General features: G+C 39.0%; 1 long non-coding RNA gene across 2 annotated transcripts in view; it reads left to right on the plus strand.

Annotated features, from left to right (window-relative positions):
- Nucleotides 1–878: 878 nt before the first annotated feature.
- LOC140508872 (uncharacterized) overlaps nucleotides 879–20,913 on the plus strand; it is a 140,333-nt gene continuing 120,298 nt past the window's right edge. For both annotated transcript variants that reach the window (XR_011968510.1, XR_011968511.1), the window contains exon 1: nucleotides 879–1,125. This is a non-coding gene — a long non-coding RNA (uncharacterized lncRNA). The remainder of the gene's footprint in view (nucleotides 1,126–20,913) is intronic.

Here is a 20,913-nt window from a genome sequence, read left to right on the forward strand (position 1 = left end):
CCTGCCTTTACTGAAAAGAAGGGAGGTATGTTTCATCCTCTGTTTCTTTGCAATACAGGGCAAGGCAGCAACCATTTATTACGCACTTACCATATGCCAGACGCTGGGAAGCACTGGAGGTTAAAATAGAGGAAAGAAAGATGATCCCTTCCCCTCTAGGACCTTATATTCTAATAAAGGAAGACAATTCATGAGGAGGAGCTAAGAAGTACATAGGGGTGGCAGGAAGAGCAATGTATGGTGGCAAAATTAAAAAAAACACATGCCAGGAAGAGAAATCAAGAGTGACTGGCTCAGGCCTGCCTGTAAAGCCAATCAAGGCAGCACACATGAGGAGTGCTGCTGTGAATGAATTTAAGAGTCTAATCGCATAATATAATAAACTCTCTATTCAGCAATAAATTAAACATTCTTCAATAAAGTAAAGCATAACATTCAGAGCAACATCCCTAAGTAAAACATATCATCTAATACGTATATATGTTTCATAACACTCAGTATGTCATATGATCTCCAAAGTCAGGGGATCCCAGACCAGGGTCTTCCCTAACATGATGTATCCTTAGACAGGACTTCTTTCTGAGAAATCAACGCAGATAAACAGAAAGGGCTTCCGTCTGAGGAATTAACACAGATCAGCAGACAGGGTGCTGACATCACAAACATTCTCTCTGTTAGGCCTCCCCATAAGCAAGTTCCCATGGCCTGCTCACGGCCATTTCTATCTCAGCTCTGCTTCTATCTCTTACTCTCTCTAAGCAATACTCTCTCTCTCTCTCTCTCTCTCTCTCTCTCTCTCTGTCTCTCTCTCTCTCTCTCTCTCTCTCTCTCTCTCTCTCTCTCTCTATATATATATATATATATATATATATACACACACACACACACACACACACTGTTTCCAATCAAAGATTGTTGATTGATTCAATCAAAGACAAGACTCAATCAAACGCACCTGATCGGCTAAAACTCAATCCAGAAAACCAGCAAAGAATCGTACTTTGCTTGCCATTATACTGCCCCAAAATAGAGGCCTTGGGAGAAATTTGCCAATCAGAAAAAGAACTGGTACAGAAGATGCATGTTTCATGGTAAGAAGATCCAGGCACTGAAGTCAACTCCAAGGTAAGAAGACAAACGAGTCATGGTGGCAAAGTCCAGAGAGTCAGAAATACAATGAGGGGCAGGGCATGAAGTATGGCCAGCTTTGGGTGCAACCCCAAAGGGAGATCCTAGAAAGAGCTCTCCCATGGGACTTCCCATTTCTGTCACTGAAACAGGTTGTTAGGACTAACAGGAGTTTACCTCTTTTCAGTGTTTCTTTTTTTTATTTACATAATTGAAGTAGCTGTATAAATTATTTTCCATACTTCACTTTCTACACTGTATCAATTCATTATGGGTCTTCCTGTGTCCTCTGAATTCTTCATATTCACTTTTTCATGGTGAAGTAGTATTAATTTATAGTGACATACTGTAATTTATTTAGCAGTTCCTCGATCGCTGGGCATCTTCTCCCCCCGCTCCCCATTCTTTGCTACCACAAAAAGTCATGATATAAGTATTTTGGTATATGTTGTGTCTTTCTTTGGGACTTTGACCTCTTTGGGGGCACATGATCATTAGTGAAATTCTTGGGTCAAAATGTGTAGTTAGTTTAATGAAATTTCTCACCTAGCTCCAACATTTCTACCTCCCTGCCACCAAGTTACTCCTGGTGCCTTTTCTAAGTGAATCTCACAAGGAAGCAGGAGGGAATTGAGGTGTCTGGTGTGTGTCTGTGTGTTTGTATGTGTGTGTGTGTATGTGTGTGTGTGTGTGTGTACATGCTCATGCTTTTTATTCATTAACATCATGATACCACAAGCTCATGAACAAGTTAATTGTTCATGCACTTACCTTAGAAAAGATGGTAAGGATTGAGATGTATAATGGACTCATTTGTGCAAATGTTTAGATGTTGTTTCATGCTTTTCTATCTTTCTCCTTTCTTTCTGTCTGTCTTTTTGATTGCTTAATACCCATGAGGTTCTCATCTGAATGTCTTTCCTGGCCATCAAAGACCATTATTCATTACTAATTATTTATGGAAGGTGAGTGAAATAGCTACATGGAAAATCAAGAGAAGAGAAAAGTCAGTAAAGAAGTAGAAAGACGGTTGCATTTGGAGTAGGAAGGTTTGGATTATAACCCTAGCTCAATACATGCAACTCACATTCCCTCTTTGAGTCACAGTTTTCTCATTTGCTAAATGACTTGATTTCTAGAATTTTTTCCAAGTCTAAATCCATGATCTTATAAAAAAACATTCCCAGTAATATTCTTACTGAGGTGCTATTGATTGATATTAGTCATTTACGAGAAAAGCAGCAGTGAAGTCCTGGCTCTAGTCATGCAAATGACCAGATCATCCATATGGGAATTTGGCTCTTATATGATCATCATGTCAGAAGCCCATAAAGACCCAAGTTCAGCTTGGGGAAATATCCTCACTTTCTTGGCTCACACTGCCCACCTAGGAAAATTATAGAGATGGTATTAACATTGACAGTATTGCTGAAACAAGTTAAGGGAAGGAAAAAAAAATCCTTGAATGAGTAACCATTTAGTCACGAAATATATAGTTATCTAAATAGTAGAATTTATAGTATAGTGGAAAGATCATGGTGTTGGGAGTCAGAGTACTTGAGCTCAAATCCCATCTCTAATTCTTACTGCCTATGTGATCTTGTTGAAGTCACTCAGTCTCTGTGGACCTAAATTTTCTCCTCTGTCTACATCTATGGCTTTATGAATATAAGCTCTTTGTAGGTTGTTTCATTTTTGTACGCTCATTACCTGAGTACATGGTGGGTCCTTGATAAATACTTACTGAATTACCTTGAATCTTTAGCTTCTTATACAATCTTGAGGTGTATCTGAGAGTTTATAGAACAATACAATAGAATAGTACAATTATGCTTTAGATCTGAGGGGGATTAGATGGCTTTTGAGTCCTTTTCAGCTATAGAGTAATGATCCTATACATACAACCTCTTGGGAGATGATACATATTTATTCTTGTTTTAGTAGCCCTGATACCTTGAACATAGTAAGTACTTAATTGCAGGTTGAATTTACTTGAATTCCCAAGGTCAGATACTGTCCTGAGAAATGATATGACAACATAATCAATCCTTTAGATCCATTCTTTATACTTTTGGGGGGATTAGATGGCCTCTGAAGTCCCTTCCAACTCAGTGATTCTCCGATTCTGTGTATGCCTGGTGGAAGTTTGTGGCCCAAGATTGACTACAATGGGATTCATGATTGACTTATTGGTAACCTTTGAACTCTGATTAATTCTGTCCCTGTGGATGAAGCTTTCCTATGGTTTGGCAGAGAGCTATTCCAATTTTCTCATTCATATGTTAGACGACACAACATTATTGCTTCCTAGGCTGCCTTGTAGTCTGAATCTTGGTGCTTTCCTAAAATTATTATTTTCAATATGTACTTAAATCCATGATTCTGTGTCTCTTTTGCATTTTCTTTCATATAGCTCAGGTGGAATAGATGACAGAGAGAAACTGATTTCTGTTTATATCTCTCTTCCACTCCCTCTGAGTACTTGGGGATATCAGGAAGCATTGACAAATTCATGGAAATAGAAGATAGAAGACTGATCAAGAGGTTAATTAAAATGTATAGTGTGCAGTGTGTGACAAATAGCTAGTCCTATGAAACCTGATGCCTCCTCCCATCACAGTCAGTTATCTATGGATGCTCTGCAAATGGCTGTTTATGTATGCTGATTGGCTGGGTTTACCTACTGAAAAATTGATTATTTGTAGGAAACAAGATTCAGAATACTTTGATAGGGCAATAGGATAAAGAGGAAAAGCAAGTTGAGACCTCTTGGCAGGGAGAAAAAAAGAATGAGAGAAGATAAAGCAAGAATGAATCAATATGTTGATGGGTTCAGCAGAGAAATGATGTTAGGGAGAAGCTATCAAAGAATGGTAACTTCTATGAAAGCTGGATCCCAGTAGAACTTCAGAATCTTGGGAGAACCAAGCCTGAGTCCTTCTTGAATTTAGAAATGGGCTGACAAGCCAGAACTAACCTATTGCCTTTGATGATCCAGTGTACTGAGGGAAGCTCAGTTTGGCCTGAACATCTGATGAGGAGTTAACCACAGAGAAAAACAGAGTTTGACAAAGCTAAAAACTTGGGGTATATTGGATAAAGCTTTCAGAGTCAGGGAATGATCTTTACAAAGGGCTCTGTAACTATTCTTCTAACTGCAAGTGCCTACATGTATGTTGCTTGTACCCAGATAAGTTGTCACACCTAAATGAAAGCAGAATTTTTGAGCATAATTAGACAATAAGCACTTACTATATGCAAAGAACTGTGCTAATCTTTGGGGATACAAAGTAAGACAAAAACATGGTCTCTGCCCTCAAGACACTCACATTGAAATGAGGGAAACAGCATGGCAACAGTTATATGCCTAGAAGATTTGTGTAGTGTAAATGGGAATTTCAGAGATGTAAAGGGTTTGTTAAGGGGTCCTCTGAACTTGTCTTTTTGAATTGCCATATTTTCCAGAAACATTGGACCCAGAGCATGTAGGAGGTCCTAAGTGTGGCAAGGATGAAGTCCCACCCCCTCTCCAGCTGGCAGAATTTCTTGTTTGCATCCCAAACTGGACAGCTTGTATATCCTTGGGAATTAAGACAAGTGCAGCCTATCTGTACCAGGCTGGGAAATTTGCTTGTGCCACTGGGACCCTGTAGATATGTAGACCATTAGATCTTCATAGTCTGGCAATTCCCAATGGAAAAGATTGTGACTTTTGCCATTGCCTTGCCTCCCCCACTTGCAGGAGGAGTTACTACATCTTTCTCCTCCCATGCCGCATTTGGTATCTGCTCCTCCTTTTTAACTTTTATAAGGACTGTGAACTCTTTGAGTTCCACATGCATGTTCATTTCTCTTGTAATAAACCTGGCTTTCACATAAGTCTTGTGATGTTATGATTGTTGCAGGAAGTAAGTGTATGTGTATGGTGATGGCAGGGGTAAGGAGGAGGATCAGGAAAAGCCTCCTGCAGAAGGTAAGATTTGAACTGAGTCCTGAAGGATGCCAGAGAATCCAGGATCCCAGTATCAGAGATGAGGAGGGAAAGCATTCCAGGAATAGGAGACACTCATTCATGAGGAATGGAAGGAAAGCCAGTATTATTGGAATCATAAGACGTACGGAGGGGAGTAAAGTATAAGCAGACTGGAAAGGTAGGAAGGGGCCAGGTTGGGAAGGGATTTAAAGGCTAAACACAGGATTCTTTTTGTTTGATTCTGGAGGTAGAGGAATGTCTGAAAACTGCTAAAGTTTGCTTAGGATGGCTGTGCATGACTGACTAGTAAGGAAAACAACCAAGAGAGATATGGGGTCAGAGTTATAGTGTCAGAGTGTTCCCTCAGAGATGAGCCTACTTGAGTCCTTGAATGGTGGCAGCAGAATTGATAGCAAAAGCCGGCTCTCTGAGCTCTCTGAGATATGATAAATAGAGCACTGAGGCAAGACCCAGGAAGGCAGCCCTGAGTAATTTGAAAATTACAGTCCCCACTGGCAAACAGTCTTACATTTTAAGGATCATTCAGTAGAGTAGAGAGAATTTCCCAAGCATGCTCTCCACCAGTGCAGATTGCAAACCCTTAAAAAAGCAACAAACAACAGACATAAAGTTTATCAAGTATTTCTAGCTTAGCAGGACCTGAGGACAAAGCTGAGGCTACACAGGCATAGATTTTGAAAATACATAGAGCTGACATAATACAATGAGGCATTAGAAGCAGACTGTAGGGAGTGAGCAAGAGATCATTCTGGCAAAAATTATTCATCGGTTCCTTTTTATATCTGTACAAGTCTTCCTGGATGGAATGTAAGTTCCTTGAGGGTAGGAAATTTTTCATTCTTGTCCTTGTATATCCAGTGCCTGGCAAACAACAGGCATCTAATCAATGCTTAGTAACTGATTGAGTGACCTAGCTGATTCATCAGATCAGGTTATTACATTTTCAGTTACTTTGGTCAGCCTTCTGAACTCCAGCTGTTGTAACGAAATGAATCTCCCATTTATTTGTACCAATATGTAACCGGAGGTTATGAAATGTTCATGTATCTTTCTGCTTACGTTATTTCACTGTCATGTAAATTCATAGAGAGATTATCTTTTGATCCTTAATGCTGGCACCCCTAACCTCACACACTTCCCTTTATGCAAACATTCATATACACATTGCCTTCATTTGACAAATCTGGTTCGAACAAGGCAGTGGGAAGGAGGAAGAGAGGAAAAGACAGAGAGACAGGAACCTAAAGAGACAGAGACAAAGGCAGAGAAACAGAAACAGACAGGGAGATGGTGAAGTTGGGGAGAGACAGAGAGAGAGACACACACACACAGAAAGAGAGAGACAGACCAGCAGACATACACACACAGAGAGAGAGAGAGAGAGAGAGAGAGAGAGAGAGAGAGAGAGAGAGAGAGAGAGAGAGAGAGAGAACAATTACAAAGAATACTGAAAGGCCCAAGTGTTGTTTAGAAAACCTAGGGAAGCCAGACAAAGCATTAGTATAAGCAGAAGGGAGGAGGAATCTGTCACAGAGGATACTTGCTTGTTAACAACAACGTCAAATGCTTGAGACAGACAGACTGAAGATGGTGACAAGTAGCTAAACGAAGTTAACTGCCCTCCCTTGGCCATCCAATTTGTCAAGGTAGTGGCATTCTCAGAAACTAGACTGGTCATACAACTTCAAGTAGGCAAGGGATCAAAGCCACAGGCTGCTCATTTGTCTAGTTACAACCCCCAGGGTAGATCTTGAGGCTAGATTTTTTTCTTTTTAATCTACTAAGAGGTTTTATTTTTAAAATTAAAATTTATTTTTTCAATGCGCATACATTTATTTTCTTTCCTATTGCATCCTTCCTTACTAGAAAAAAAAAGAAAAAAGAAGCACCAAACCCTTGTAATAAATATGCATGATCAATCAAACTGGATTCCCACACTGGTCATGTCCAAAGCTACATATCTTTGAGTCCATTCCCTCTCAGTCAGGAGACAGGGAGCATTCTTCACCATTGATCCTCTGGAATCATGATTGATCATTGTACTGCTCAGAGTTCATAAGTCTTTCAAAGTTGTTCAGTTGACAGTATTATGATTTTTGTATTAATTGTCCTCCTGGTGCTTGCTGCCAGTTTAAAAAATACTGTTTTGTGTCTTTCACTATGATTGTTCTGCCTACTCTTAACCCTTCCTCACTGTACTTTAGGATGACTCATTTACTGTTGTTTTTTTTAAAAAAAGTAGAAATAATTTATGAAAAATTCACTGGCCTCAGTAACAAGAGTTAGCGACACAGAGATCTCTGCTCTAATAATCTAGGCTGCCTGTCAGTAGATGACAGCCTGGGATTTGATGCTATTCTATTCCCTGTCTGGTCTGTCAGACTCACAGAGAAGTTCTTATCATTTCCTGTCTTTCTCAAAATTAGTTTCCTTTGAAGGAACCAGAAGCAAATATTAAAAACCTTGGATTTTTAAATATTTTTTCTGCATGTAGTTCTATATGTACTTGTGGCTTCCCCTGATGGAATTTAAAGTTTTTGAGAACAGTTTATTGTATTTGTATCCTCAGTGACTAAGTACAGTGTATCTTCAGTGCCTGACAAATGGTAGGTGTTGAATAAATGCTTATTGTTTGGTTGGATTTTGGACCCAATTGAGATAAATCAACTAAAAGCAATGGATTTGGAACTGGGAGGTCAAATCCCATTTTTGTCACTTATTTCTGTATGAACTTAGTCAAGTCTCCCTTTGGGTCCAAGGTGGCTCATCTGTAAAGTAAGGAGGGTTGGATGAAAGTGGGAATTCTTAACCTTTGTTATGTCATGGACTGCTTTGGCATGCTGGTAATATCTATGGATTCCTTCTCTGAATAATGTTCTATATGCATAAATCAAATACATAGGATTACAAAGAAATTAGTTCTAATGAAAACTTTTTTTCATGGATCCTAACTTAAGAATTCCTGGACTAGATGACACCTTCCACCACAGTATGATCTTATGTTCCTATAATCCTCTCTCTTAGGCAAAATGTGCTAATTTCAGGACCGTAACCTCACTGAGTCATCTAAAGGCATTGCTCCACTTATGAACATCTAAATCTGAGATCAAAGCCATTAGGAGCTTCCCTGCTTGGCTGTCTCTGGCAGTGTCATAATTACAATGCACATCAAGTTACCTTCCAGCTGTTGGGCATATGTTGTGGTGAGGAAGGGCATATTGACTTGCCTCTCTCTCATTTAGCTCAAGATAGAATTGTGCCCTGATAAGTCATATGACTGGCTTTCTGTTGTTGCTACCATGCAGGACCTCCTTGATTCAGAATTGGTCTGTCCCCCAACAATGATGTTGCTTCTGCAAATCTGTAAAGGGGTCTTCCTAGCAAGAAAAACCTTGATTCAGTCTAGGAATATGTGGACTGACCAGAATGGAAGTAGTAAACAGACCTTGAATAGGATTTCTGAGAAAGCTCTCTTGTGATTTTAACCCTTTCTTTTTTGTGGATAAATGATCAGAAGGTGATGATCTTTGGCCCTTTGGTCTCCTGTTATGTTCTCTTCTCCTGTAGCACAGAATAGGAGCCACATGCCCTTTTCTCTTCTCCTGTCACAGTTAAAGCAATGGATGAAAGTTGTGAAGAATTAGGTTTAGGTTAGATGTCAGGAAAAACTTCCTAACAATTCAATCTACTTAACTGCTTTGGGAGGGGATGGATTCTCCTTCACCTGGAAGTCTTCAAATCAAGGTGGAATGGCCACTTGTCTGATGTGTTACAGTGGAGATTCTTTTGGGTTTGGATTAGACCAGGTGGTTGTTGAGGTCCCTCCCATCTTTAAATTCTATGATTCTGATTCTCATGGAGGATGGAGCAGGAAGAACTAACATGCTCTTCTTTATGAGAAGCCTTCCTAGGGCAGATAGAAATGCTATTATCCCTTCTTTTCTGGTGGGTAGAGGAGCAACCAGCACTTTTACTTCCTGTCTTTCAACTGGAACTTGGGAAACCTGTATGGCATCATGTTAGACCATGCCCAACAAGGTTCAGGAGAAATACTAATGAAACAGTGTGTGTGTCAATAAGAAATGCATAGTGGATAGAGAGCCAGCCTTAGAGCCAGGAAGACCTGGTTTTAAGTCTTATCTCAGACATGTACTTTAGCTGTGTGATCAATGCTAAGCCTCTCAACCCCTCAATTCCCCAGGCAACTCTGTGATCCTCAACTAAAACTAAATGAAAGACCAAGGGCTTATGTGCATTGGTACAATTTCCTTACAGGTAGCTTCTAGATGAGGTCATAGACAAAATTTTAAAAAAATCTTCCAGACACTGTGGTTATTATAGATTTAAATCTGGAAGTCATTTTAGAGAATCACATTAATCTAATCCCTTCACTTTACAGATGACTCAAAGCTCTTTAGCTTGGGTGACTTGCTCAGAGGTCATCCAATAATATTTTCCTTTCACAAATCTTCATGTATCTTCTATCTTTAAGGTACTGTTAAGAATGACACTCATTTTAATGTGTGTTCCTGAGCTGTAGCTTTCTCTATTAGTGTCTCTCCTTTCTCCCTTCTCTCCTCCCTCTCCTTCCTCTGTGTATCTCCCTCTATCCTTCTCTTCTTCTTTCTCCCTCCCCCTCCCTCATTCTTCCTTCCCCCTTCCCCCCCCCCCCCCACACCCACACCCACACTCATCTTTTTTAACAGCAGAAATATTCCATTCTGGAAAGAAAACACTAGCCTTTAACCGATGTGTGTCCTGGTCTCTGTAGCGATTCTTAGAGAAGAGCAGTCTCCTTAATAAAGTTCCCTAACCCTCCTCCCAGTTCTGCATTCAAAGGGCGATGAAAATAACCCATCAGTGGTCTGAGCAAACAGAGCAAATACTGCTTCAGTTTTCCTAGACCAGAAATTGCATACTTTGTATTTTTACACTATCAGCTAGGACCTTCTACTTGTCTTAAATCAGCAGATGGGGAGATTAGTAGGATACCTCTAGAATCCCCAGCATGTCTGTAGTCCCTGAGCTGCCAATCAGTAGTCAATGACAATTGTCATGGTTAGTGACAGTCAGTGACAATATGACAATTAATTAAGATGGTAATTGGTCTAATTGAGATTGACAGTTCATTCAGCTAGTGGCATTTGTAAATCCTATAATTATGTTTGGGGCCATATTGCCCCCAAAGACCTTTATATAATATAGAATATTATATATTCTATAATAGAATCATAGAATTTAGATCTTCAAGGGGCTATTTAGTCTATTTCTCTCATTTAACACATGAGGAAACTGAGTCCCATAGAGGTTAAATCCAAGGTTACAAAGTAAAAGTCAGTTTTATAACCTAGGCGCCTTGACTTCAAATCCATAGCTCATTACCACCATAATGAAAGTTTATCTAAATCTTCTTTATGAGAAAAGACCTCCTTCAGACCCTCTGGAAAGGTTGCTAAATTTGGCATTAGAGGACCTGGGTTGGAACCATGACCCTACTACTTTCTACCTGTGTGATTTTGGACATGTTACTTAACTTTTCTAAGCTTTCTTAATTTAGTTTTCTTATTTGTTAAATGGATGGGTTGCACCAGATGACCTCTAATGTTCTTTCTGACTCAAAATCTATAATCTCATGAAGTCCTTTCACTTAGATAATTTCCAGATATCTTTTACCTTAAACCCCTTCCCTCTCTACCAGCATTAACATCAAGAGTGGAAATAGCATTAAGTAGAGGACATCCTCATGGATGTGCTGGGTTGTCAAACTCCTAGATTAGGCTCAAGAGAAAAGATTGAGAAATCACAATATTGTGGAAAAGAACTCTGATATTAGGGTGGGAAGACCTGGATTCTAGTCTAAATCTGAGGCAGTTAAGTGGAGTAGTCAATAGAGCACTGGCTTTGGAGTCAGGAAGAATGAAATTAAAATTCTATCTCAGATGCTTACTAGCTATGTTAGCCAGTACCAAGCGGTTTTGATGATTGCTACTTTATAATACAATTTGAGATCTGGTGGGGCTAGGCCACCTTCCCTAGCATTTTTTTTCATTAGTTCCCTTGATATTCTGGACCTTTTGTTCTTCCAGATGAATTTTGATTTTATTTTTTCTAGCTCTAGAAAATAATTATCTGGTAGTTTGAGCAGTATGGCACTGAATAAGTAAATTAATTTAGGTAGGATTGTCATTTTTATTATGTTAGCTCAGCCTACCCATGAGCAACTGATGCTTTTTCACTTATTTAGATCTGACTTTATTTGTGCGAAAACTGTTTTGTAATTGTGTTCATGTAGTCCCTGGGTTTGTTTTGGCATGTAGACTCCCAGATATTTTATAGTGTCTACTGTTGCTTACTAGCTATGTGACTCTGGGTAAGTCACTTAATCTCTAAATTCCTATGTATGTTTCCTATATATACATACATATATATATGTATGTATGTATGTATGTTTTATATGTATGTTTCCTTACATATAAAATACTGATAGGAATAACATCTACCTCCCAGGATTATTGCAAGAATCAAATGAGCCAATATCTGCAAAGCACTTTGCAAACCTTAAAACACTACAGAAATGCTAGCCACTAACTATTACTATTATCATCCTCTGTCATTAGTTAGCTATGGGACCTTGGGCTTTCTGGTCCTCATTTTCCTTATCTAAAAAAGGAAGGGGTTGAACTAGATGATCTTTAATTGGACTTAAATTCTAGGGTCTTAGAAATTTCCTTATTGTCTGGAAGGGGTTTTAAAAAGTTTACTTAAGGATAAACTGAGGAAATGATACAGGTGAATGATATGTAGGAGAGCAAGTAAAAATATTCATGCATTTGTGTATTGATTCCACATTTAGGGATTCAGAATTCCATTTCACATTTATATATTATGATACCCCTCAACCATCATAGATTTCATTGGGTCCTGCCCCTTTTGTATCTACTGCTCCTATTGCTAATGGCAGGATATCCATATCACAGGTCATAAGTTCATAAGAGGTGGAAAGTAACTTAGAGATCAATTAGTCCAGCCGTATAACTCATTTTGTGGGTGAGGAAATTGATGTCAAGTGAAGGCAAATGATTTGACTAAGGTCATGGCTCTACTTATTATCAGAGATGAGATTTGAACTCAGACTTCATGGATCTAAATTTAACCATCTTTCTACTTCATTCAGCAGCTTATTTCATCAGACCTTCTCTTTTTACCTTTTCCTTATCATCACCCATTTGGACACCCTCACCTTCACCCTCAGCCTCACCCTCAGCCTCACCATCACCATCACCATCACCATCACCATCACCATCGTTGTCATCACTAGAACTTGTACAGCACTTTATGAATTGCCAAATGTTGATTTTCACACTGACTCTGTAAGGTAGTTGCTATTATTATTACCATTTTATAAGTGGGGAAACAGAGTCTGGGAAAGGTTGATACTTACCCAGGTTCATAGAACTATTAAGTGGCTGAAGGAGGATTTGAATTCATTCACAGGGAAAAGAGGTAAATCCGTTTCCTTCAGCAGGAGGGAAAGGCAAACAATAGGGGATGAAGGAATAAGATTTCTACTCTTCATTCCCTCCTCCCAACACACTTGATGGTTCCCTCTTTCCATAGAGTGACAGGGGAAAAAATAGACTTTGTAGGTGATAGGATTGATTTTTTGGGATAGAAAAAAAGGCTCCAGAACCCAGGAATGTTTCTTATTTAGGACTTTAGCCACACTTTATATGGAAGTACCTTCATGGATGTCATTTGTACAGGGGTTATATATGTGGAGTTCCTCTTACACACACACACACACACACACACACACGCTCACATATTCACAAACCTTTAAATCAATCACCCTCAGGCACACTAGAGTCAGACAACACCTTTCTTTTACAAAGGAGATTAACTGCCTTCTTGGGTAGAAGATGAATACAGTCTTGTAGAATCAGAGAGTTGGAACGATTCTCTTCGGGCATCTATTCTAACCCATATTTGAAAGGAATCCCTATCATGATGTACCTGAGCAGCTCCTCTTGGGGACTCTCCAGGAGAAGGAAGTCAATCCCTTTCCCTCCCCCAACACTCTACTGAGTAAAGTCAGTCCATTACCCATTTGAACGCCTCTCATTCTGAAGAAATTTTTCCTGGAATCAAATTTGAAGCTAGAAGATACTAAAAATAGGTTCCTAACCCCCTATAGAGTCTTTTTGGGAGAAGCAGAAGAATTGAACTAACACTGAGAACAAGGAGAATTTTGAAGAGAAAGACCAGTTCCCTGGTTGGGGTTGGGAACAAATACTATTTTGTTCCCTTTTCTCTGGCAAAATACAGATCCTGCCTCAGAGTCAGGAAGATTTTGGCGTAAGTTCCACCTCTGACACCTATTGGTTGTGGGCAGGTCACTGGGCAAGTCACATAATCTCTCAGTGCTCTAGAAAATTCTCCTTGTCTGTAAATTGTGCAGAAGGTGCCATTTTGTTTGAATAGAGGAAGTTTCTTCATCTGGAAGTTTCCTATATTAATGGAATCCCAAGACCACTCCCTATCATCTCTGTCCTCTAGACCTTACTCTGGCAGATTTTCTGTTTATATGTTTTTTAAGGTTTTGATTGAAATGATTATATGACAGTCAAAGTTACTTAAGCACTCAAAGTTGTCCTTAAGACTCTAATTAACTACAAGGGCCATATGAGAGAAGATGCTATCTGTGTCCAGAGAAATAGCTGATAAATGTATGTAAAGAATGGTTTTACATATATATATATGTATATACATATATATGTATACACACACACACACACACATATATATATATACATACACACGCATATTTGTGTTTAATGGTAGTGATCTCTAGGGCAGGGGGTTAGGGAGGGAAGAAAAAAAAGAAAGGGCCATACAGACTTTATTATATTTAAAAGGTATAGCAAGTCATACATAATAGATTTGCAGTTTCATGCACAATTATCTCAGTTTGGGGTGTTGAGAACCATGAAATGCAAGGGAGGAGAGAATGCCAGAAAGACTTCAACCACTTAAGCCTTCTTTCAGTCAAAGTAGTGAGGTTTGATGTAACACTAGTGTGGTGTACAAGATTCCTAGTATATCTCCAGTATTGTAAGGCCAATAGGCTTGGCAAGATTCTTAAGGAATCTGCAGATTTGATGAGGATGATACTGATACTTATATACAAAAAAAGGGAAAAAGAGTCAGGGTGAGCCAGGTGCAACAGTGAAAAGATCTAGATGGGATTAAGGAATATCAACTAAGCTAATTAAATTATCAGGGGGGACAGGGGTAGGCCATATGCCTTAGGCGAGTCACTAGGAACTGGGTTGTGTGTGAAAATCCAGGGACTGGGTGGCTGAAATGTATGGGAAAATTCAGGGTCCAGTTCCCATCACCCCAACATAATGATCTTTTCCCCCTTATTCTACTATGTTGTGAAAGTGCTTGTTTTATTTAAGTTCACAACAAAATAAAAGAAAAAAAGGAAATGATTATATACTACAGTTTTAAATGAAAAAATACATAAAATAAAAATGATAGTGATAAATGCAGTGAGTAAATTGCAATAGTATGAAATTAAGAAAATAAAATATGGTTCTATGCTTTTGCCATGGCTATTGGTTGAAGAGGAAAGACTAAATGGATGTTTGTGAAACTATAGAAAAAAACCAGATGATATTTGTTCTTTTTTTGAAATGCACAGAGGAGGATGAAAGATGATTTACTTCATCTTGGGTCTGACAAGCTACTGTGGTGATGTCACATGTAATTGCTTTCTCATAAAATTTGATTTCATCCATCTCTGCTAACGGCAATAACACATTAAGATGAGTCTTTCAAAGGAGCAGAATTAAGAGGTTTACTGGAGGCAGAGTCGTCCATGCAGGATATACAGATTTTTCAGGGAATACCTAGCAGAAGGAAAAAAACTTTTATGGATAATTTAAAATAAAAATAATTAAGATCTTAGACTTTTCTGTTGCTGAACTACCAAAAAATTGGATTGGTTCTTTCTGATTAATATCTTCCAGATTTTTTTTTCTGGATCTTTATTTATTTAACTTTAACATTCATTTTCACAAATTTTGGGTTCCAAATTTTCTCCCCATTTGTCCCCTCCCCCACTCCAAAACACTGAACATTCTTATTGCCCCTATCACCAATCTGCCCTCTCTTCTATCATCCCTCTCTGCAAGCAATTCAATATAGACCATATCTGTGTAGTTTTGCAAATGACTTCCATAATAGTCGTGTTGTATAAAACTAACTATATTTCCCTCCATCCTATCCTGTCCCCCATTGCTTCTATTCTCTCTTTTGATCCTGTCCCTCCCCATGAGTCTTGATCTCAAATTGCTCCCTCCTCCCAGTGCCCTCCCTTCCATCATCCCCCCCACCCTGCTTATCCCCTTATCCCCCACTTTCTTGTATTGTAAGATAGGTTTTCATACCAAAATGAGTGCCTCTTTTATGAGAGATAATTTGCCCCATTCCATTTCTCCCTTTCTCCTCCCAATATATTTCTTTCTCACTGCTTAATTTCATTTTTTTAAAGATATGATCCCATCCTCTTCAATTCACTCTGTGCACTCTGTCTCTGTGTGTGTGCGTGCGTGCGTGCGTGCGTGCGTGTGTGTGTGTGTGTGTGTGTGTAATCCCACCTACTACCCAAATACTGAATAGTTTCAAGAGTTACAAATATTGTCTTTCCATGTAGGAATGTAAACAGTTCAACTTTAGTAAATCCCTTATGACTTCTCTTTGCTGTTTACCTTTTCATGCTTCTCTTCCTTCTTGTGTTTGAAAGTCAAATTTTCTTTTCAGCTCTGGTCTTTTCATCAAGAATGCTTGAAAGTCCTCTATTTCATTGAAAGACCAATTTTTCCCCTGAAGTATTACACTCAGTTTTGCTGGGTAGGTGATTCTTGGTTTTAGTCCTAGTTCCTTTGACTTCTGGAATACCCTATTCCATGCCCTTTGATCCCTTAATGTAGAAGCTGCTAGATCTTGGGTTATCCTGATTGTATTTCCACAGTACTTGAATTGTTTCTTTCTAGCTACTTGCAATATTTTCTCCTTGATCTGGGTACTCTGGAATTTGGCCACAATGTTCCTAGGAGTTTCTCTTTTTGGATCTCTTTCAGGAGGTGATGGGTGGATTCCTTGAATACTTATTTTGCCCTCTGGTTCTAGAATCTCAGGGTAATTTTCCTTGATAATTTCATGAAAGATAATATCTAGGATCTTTTTTTGATCATGGCTTTCAGGTAGTCCCATAATTTTTAAATTGTCTCTCCTGGATCTATTTTCCAGGTCAGTTGTTTTTCCAATGAGATATTTCACATTATCTTCCATATTTTCATTCTTTTGGTTTTGTTTTTATGATTTCTTGGTTTCTCATAAAGTCATTAGCCTCCATCTGTTCCATTCTCATTTTGAAAGAACTATTATCTTCAGTGAGCTTTTGAACCTCCTTTTCCATTTGGCTAATTCTTCTTTTGAAAGCATTCTTCTCCTCATTGGCTTTTTGAACCTCTTTTGCCAATTGAGTTAGCCTATTTTTCAGGGTGTTATTTTCTTCAGCATTTTTTTGGGTCCCTTTAGCAGGGTGTTGACCTGCTTTTCATGCTTTACTTGCATGTCTCTCATTTCTCTTCCCCGTTTTTCCTCCACCTCTCCAGCTTGATTTTCAAAATCCTTTTTGAGCTCTTCCATGGCCTGAGCCCATTGGGTGGGCTGGTATACAGAAGCCTTGATTTCTATGTCTTTCCCTGATGGTAAGCATTGTTCTTCTTCATCTGAAAGGATGGGAGGAAATACCTGTTCACCAAGAAAGTAACTTCTATGGTCTTATTTTTTTTCCCTTTTCTGGGCATTTTCCCAGCCAATGATTTGACTTCTGAGTATTCTCTTCATACCCACTTTGCCTCCAGATCTGCCCAGCCAGTGCTTGGGGTCTGAGATTCAAATGCTACTTCCCAGCCTCAGGGCTTTGGGCGGGGGTGGGGCTGCTATTCAGTGTGACATTAAGTTCAGGTGCTCAGGTGGGGTCAGGGCCGCCTCACGGGGCTCAGTTCCCTCAGGGGGCTTATGTAGAGACCTTCAACAATGGATCCAAGCTCCTGCCTGCTTGGGGAGCCCTTGTCTGCTGCTGCCTCTGCTGCTGCCTCCCGAGGGGGCCTGAGTTATGGGGGCACCCAGTTTCCCTCCCAGTGAGCCAAAAAGACTCTCTCTCTCACCCCAGGTGCCCTTGGGTGGAGGGACCTGTGTGGTCGATGGAGATTCTGTCCCTGAAGCCTGCTCAGATCCGCTCCTCTCGGTGCTGCACAGCCAAGGCAGGGCTGGGCTCGGCTCCGGGTCCGGGGCATGACAGACCTTTTGCGTCAGGTTTTCAGGTCTCTCTGGAACAGAAATCTCCTCCACTCTGTTGTTCTATGGCTTCTGCTGCTCCAGAATTTGTTGGAAGTTCTTTTTTACAGATATTTTATGGGCTGCAGGTTCGGAGCTAGCGTATGTGAATCTTTCTACTCCACCATCTTGGCTCCTCCCCTATTTTCCAGATTTTGACTAAATATTTCAATTTCACATTTTCTATACTATTGGATGAGTATTATTATGAATCATGTTTTACCCTATTAATTATCCAGGCATATGCTTGTCTGTAGAAAGACAGCATTGTATAGCAGAAGATTGCCCTTGGAGTCAGAAACACTAGTAAAAGTCCTGCCTCTGACAAATATTAGCTGTCTTAATTTTTCAATGCCTTAGGCAACTCTTCAAGACAAGTTCTAATCTGTGATCTTGGAACATGTGTTATATATGTGTATGTGTGTGTGTGTGTGTGTGTGTGTGTGTGTGTGTTTTGGGGCATATTTTTCTAGAGATTTTGATAACTCTATTTCAAAATAATTGGTTTCCTTTGTATTGCATTTAAAAGTGCGTGTTCGTCCTTTGTTGGCAAGGAAGACCATGTCATCAGAGAAGTAATGACATGACTTGTACTTGACTTTGTTTTGAGCGAGGGAGGGCTGTGCAGGTCACCAGCCTCACTTCTCCTCCAGAGCCTCATCTGAATCCAGTGACCAGATATTCATCAGGATGATTGGAGATGACCCAGGATGAGGCAATTGGGGTTAAGTGACTTGCCCAAGGTCACACAGCTAGTGAGTATAGAGTGTCTGAGGTGAGATTTGGACTCAGGTCCTCCTGACTCCTGTACTGGTGATCTATCCACTGCACCACCTAGCTGCACCTGCATTTAGGGGCCCCTAGGTGGCTCAGTTGATAGTTGTGGGCCCAGAGTCAGTAAAATCTGAGTTCAAATCTAGCCTCAGACACTTACTAGCTATATGACACTGGGCAAAGTCACTTAGGCATTTAAAAGTATTATTCTGAGGAATCCGCAGGCTTCATTAGATTATCAAAAATATCTCCAATACAGAAAAAAGGTAAGAAGTTGTAGTCCCAAGACTGTGCCTAGCTTCAGACCTGGCTACATTTTCAGCTAGGATGAGATTGGGGAAACCAAAGCTAACTTGGAAAAACTGCATGAAAAAGGCATTTCTGAAGACTACTCCCTCCTCTTCCCCACTCAGTCACTCAGGTTTAAGATGCAAACATCTTCTTTGACTCCTTCCCCTCTCTCACCTCCCACATTCAATCTGTTCCTAAGTCCTGTTGATTCTATCTTTGCAAAATCTTTTGTAACCATCCTGTCCTTTCTATCTAAACTCAGAATCTAATGGTTGCCTTCCTGGACTATTGAAATAGTTTAACTGATTTCCTTTCTACAGCCTTTCCTTCCTCCTTCCCTGGTTCATCCTTCATATTGCTGCCATGTTACTTTTCCTTCTGCACAAATCTGATTGACATTCTGTTCTAAGCTCTTCAGCGCTTCCTTATTGCTTCCCTTATGGTTGTCTATTCAAGTCTGTAGTCTAACAGCTGAAGTTTTCCAGAATTTGACACCAAATTACCTTTGTGGACTTATCTTACACTACTGTTTTGGATATATTTTGTGTTCTAGCAAAACAGTTTCAAGAACATGACTTGTGACCTCCTGCCTGTGCCTTTTTGCTCATGCTGTCCTCTTTTTGAAATGCATGCTCTGCCAGTTGCCTCTGCTGAAATCCTACTCATTGTTTAAAAATAAAACAAAAATATTTTTAATATTATGAACTTAAATATTACCAAACATGATAATTGAAGGATGTGAAGAAAAAGAAAAACGAGAATTTTACGTGGAATCATGAACTTCTCTTTCAGTCTTATATAGTTTTTTTTAAAGTATAGATTAAATCTAACATATGTTTAAAAAAATTGTCCTATTTGTGTCTCTTTTAGAATTTCTTTTTGCTTTCTCCTACATATCCTTAAGTGCTTTATTGATGGCCTTTCCTTTGAATGAATGCAATTCATAACGCATTTTGGGAGCCTGCAAGTATTATACAAATGTAAGCTATTCTATCACAATTATTTTTAGCATCTTTATCACTAATACTAACCCACCTTTCAACACCACCCCTCATCACAGAAAGCCTCCCTTGTATAAAGTAAGTAAGCTTAAGTAAAATAGATCAACACATTAGGGATTTCTAAAACTGTAAGACCTCTGCTAAGAACTGGGTTGCATACTTCTTTATTAAGACATAGTACAGAGTTCAAGTGCCTCTGGAACAGCAGTTTCCCCTGCACCCCCACCCCGCCCCTCCAGACCATTAGCTATTTCTCTCCAGGCCTCACAAGTGTCATTGGAACAAAATGAGGGGGCATCTTTGTGAAAAAGGGTTTGCTATTTCTCCCTTTAATGTCAGCCAGAAAACAGCTGTCATAAAGTTCTATAGTTTTTTAAAGGTATGCTCCTTTTTCTTACTGTGATCTTTGTGTAAGTTGCTCTTTAATTCTGCACTATTTTATACAAGTGTTCTCAGATTTATCTGGATTCATAATATCCGCAACTTCTTACAGAATAATATTTCACTATATCCACATGCCACAGTCTTTTCAGTTTCCCCCCAATTGATGGGCACTAAGGTGATTTTAATTGCATTGTACTTCAAAAAGAAATGCTATAAATATATTAGGGCCTTTTCATCTTTTAACCGTTTTGCAATATGTGTACATATATATGTGTGTATATATCTATATCTATATCTATGTGTATATATATTTATATATGTGTGTGTATATATATACATACATACATATATACATACATATATATACATATACATACATACACACAAACACACACACACACACACACACACATATATATATATATATATATCACAGTGGTTTTTTTGGGTCAAAGGGAAAACATTAGGTTTTTGGGGTAAAGTTCCAAGTTGTTTTCTAAAATGTTTGGACTAATTAATAGACTCAATAAGAATGATTTCGTGTAGTTAAGTTCCCACAGACCCTATGATAATTTTCATTTTCATTTTTGTCATCTTTGACATTCTGCTGGGTATGAAACAGAGCCTCAGAATTGAATTTCAGTTGCAATTCTAGTATTATCAATAGTTTGGAGCATTCTTTTATATGGTTATTTATATTTCTTCATTTGAAAACTGCCTGTTTCTATCCTTTGACCAGAATCTACTGGAAAATGACTGTTATTCTCATGTATTTACGTCAATTCAATCAATCACCAAGCATTTAAATACCTACTATGTGCCTGGCACTTGACTATGGAGATAGAAAGATAAAAATGAAATAGCCTGCTCTTAAGCAGCTTAAATTTGAATAGAAGGGATAATATATACATTTACAAGTATATACAAGAT

Source organism: Notamacropus eugenii, chromosome 5, assembly GCF_028372415.1.
Source record: "Notamacropus eugenii isolate mMacEug1 chromosome 5, mMacEug1.pri_v2, whole genome shotgun sequence".
NCBI classification, from domain to species: Eukaryota; Metazoa; Chordata; class Mammalia; order Diprotodontia; family Macropodidae; genus Notamacropus; species Notamacropus eugenii.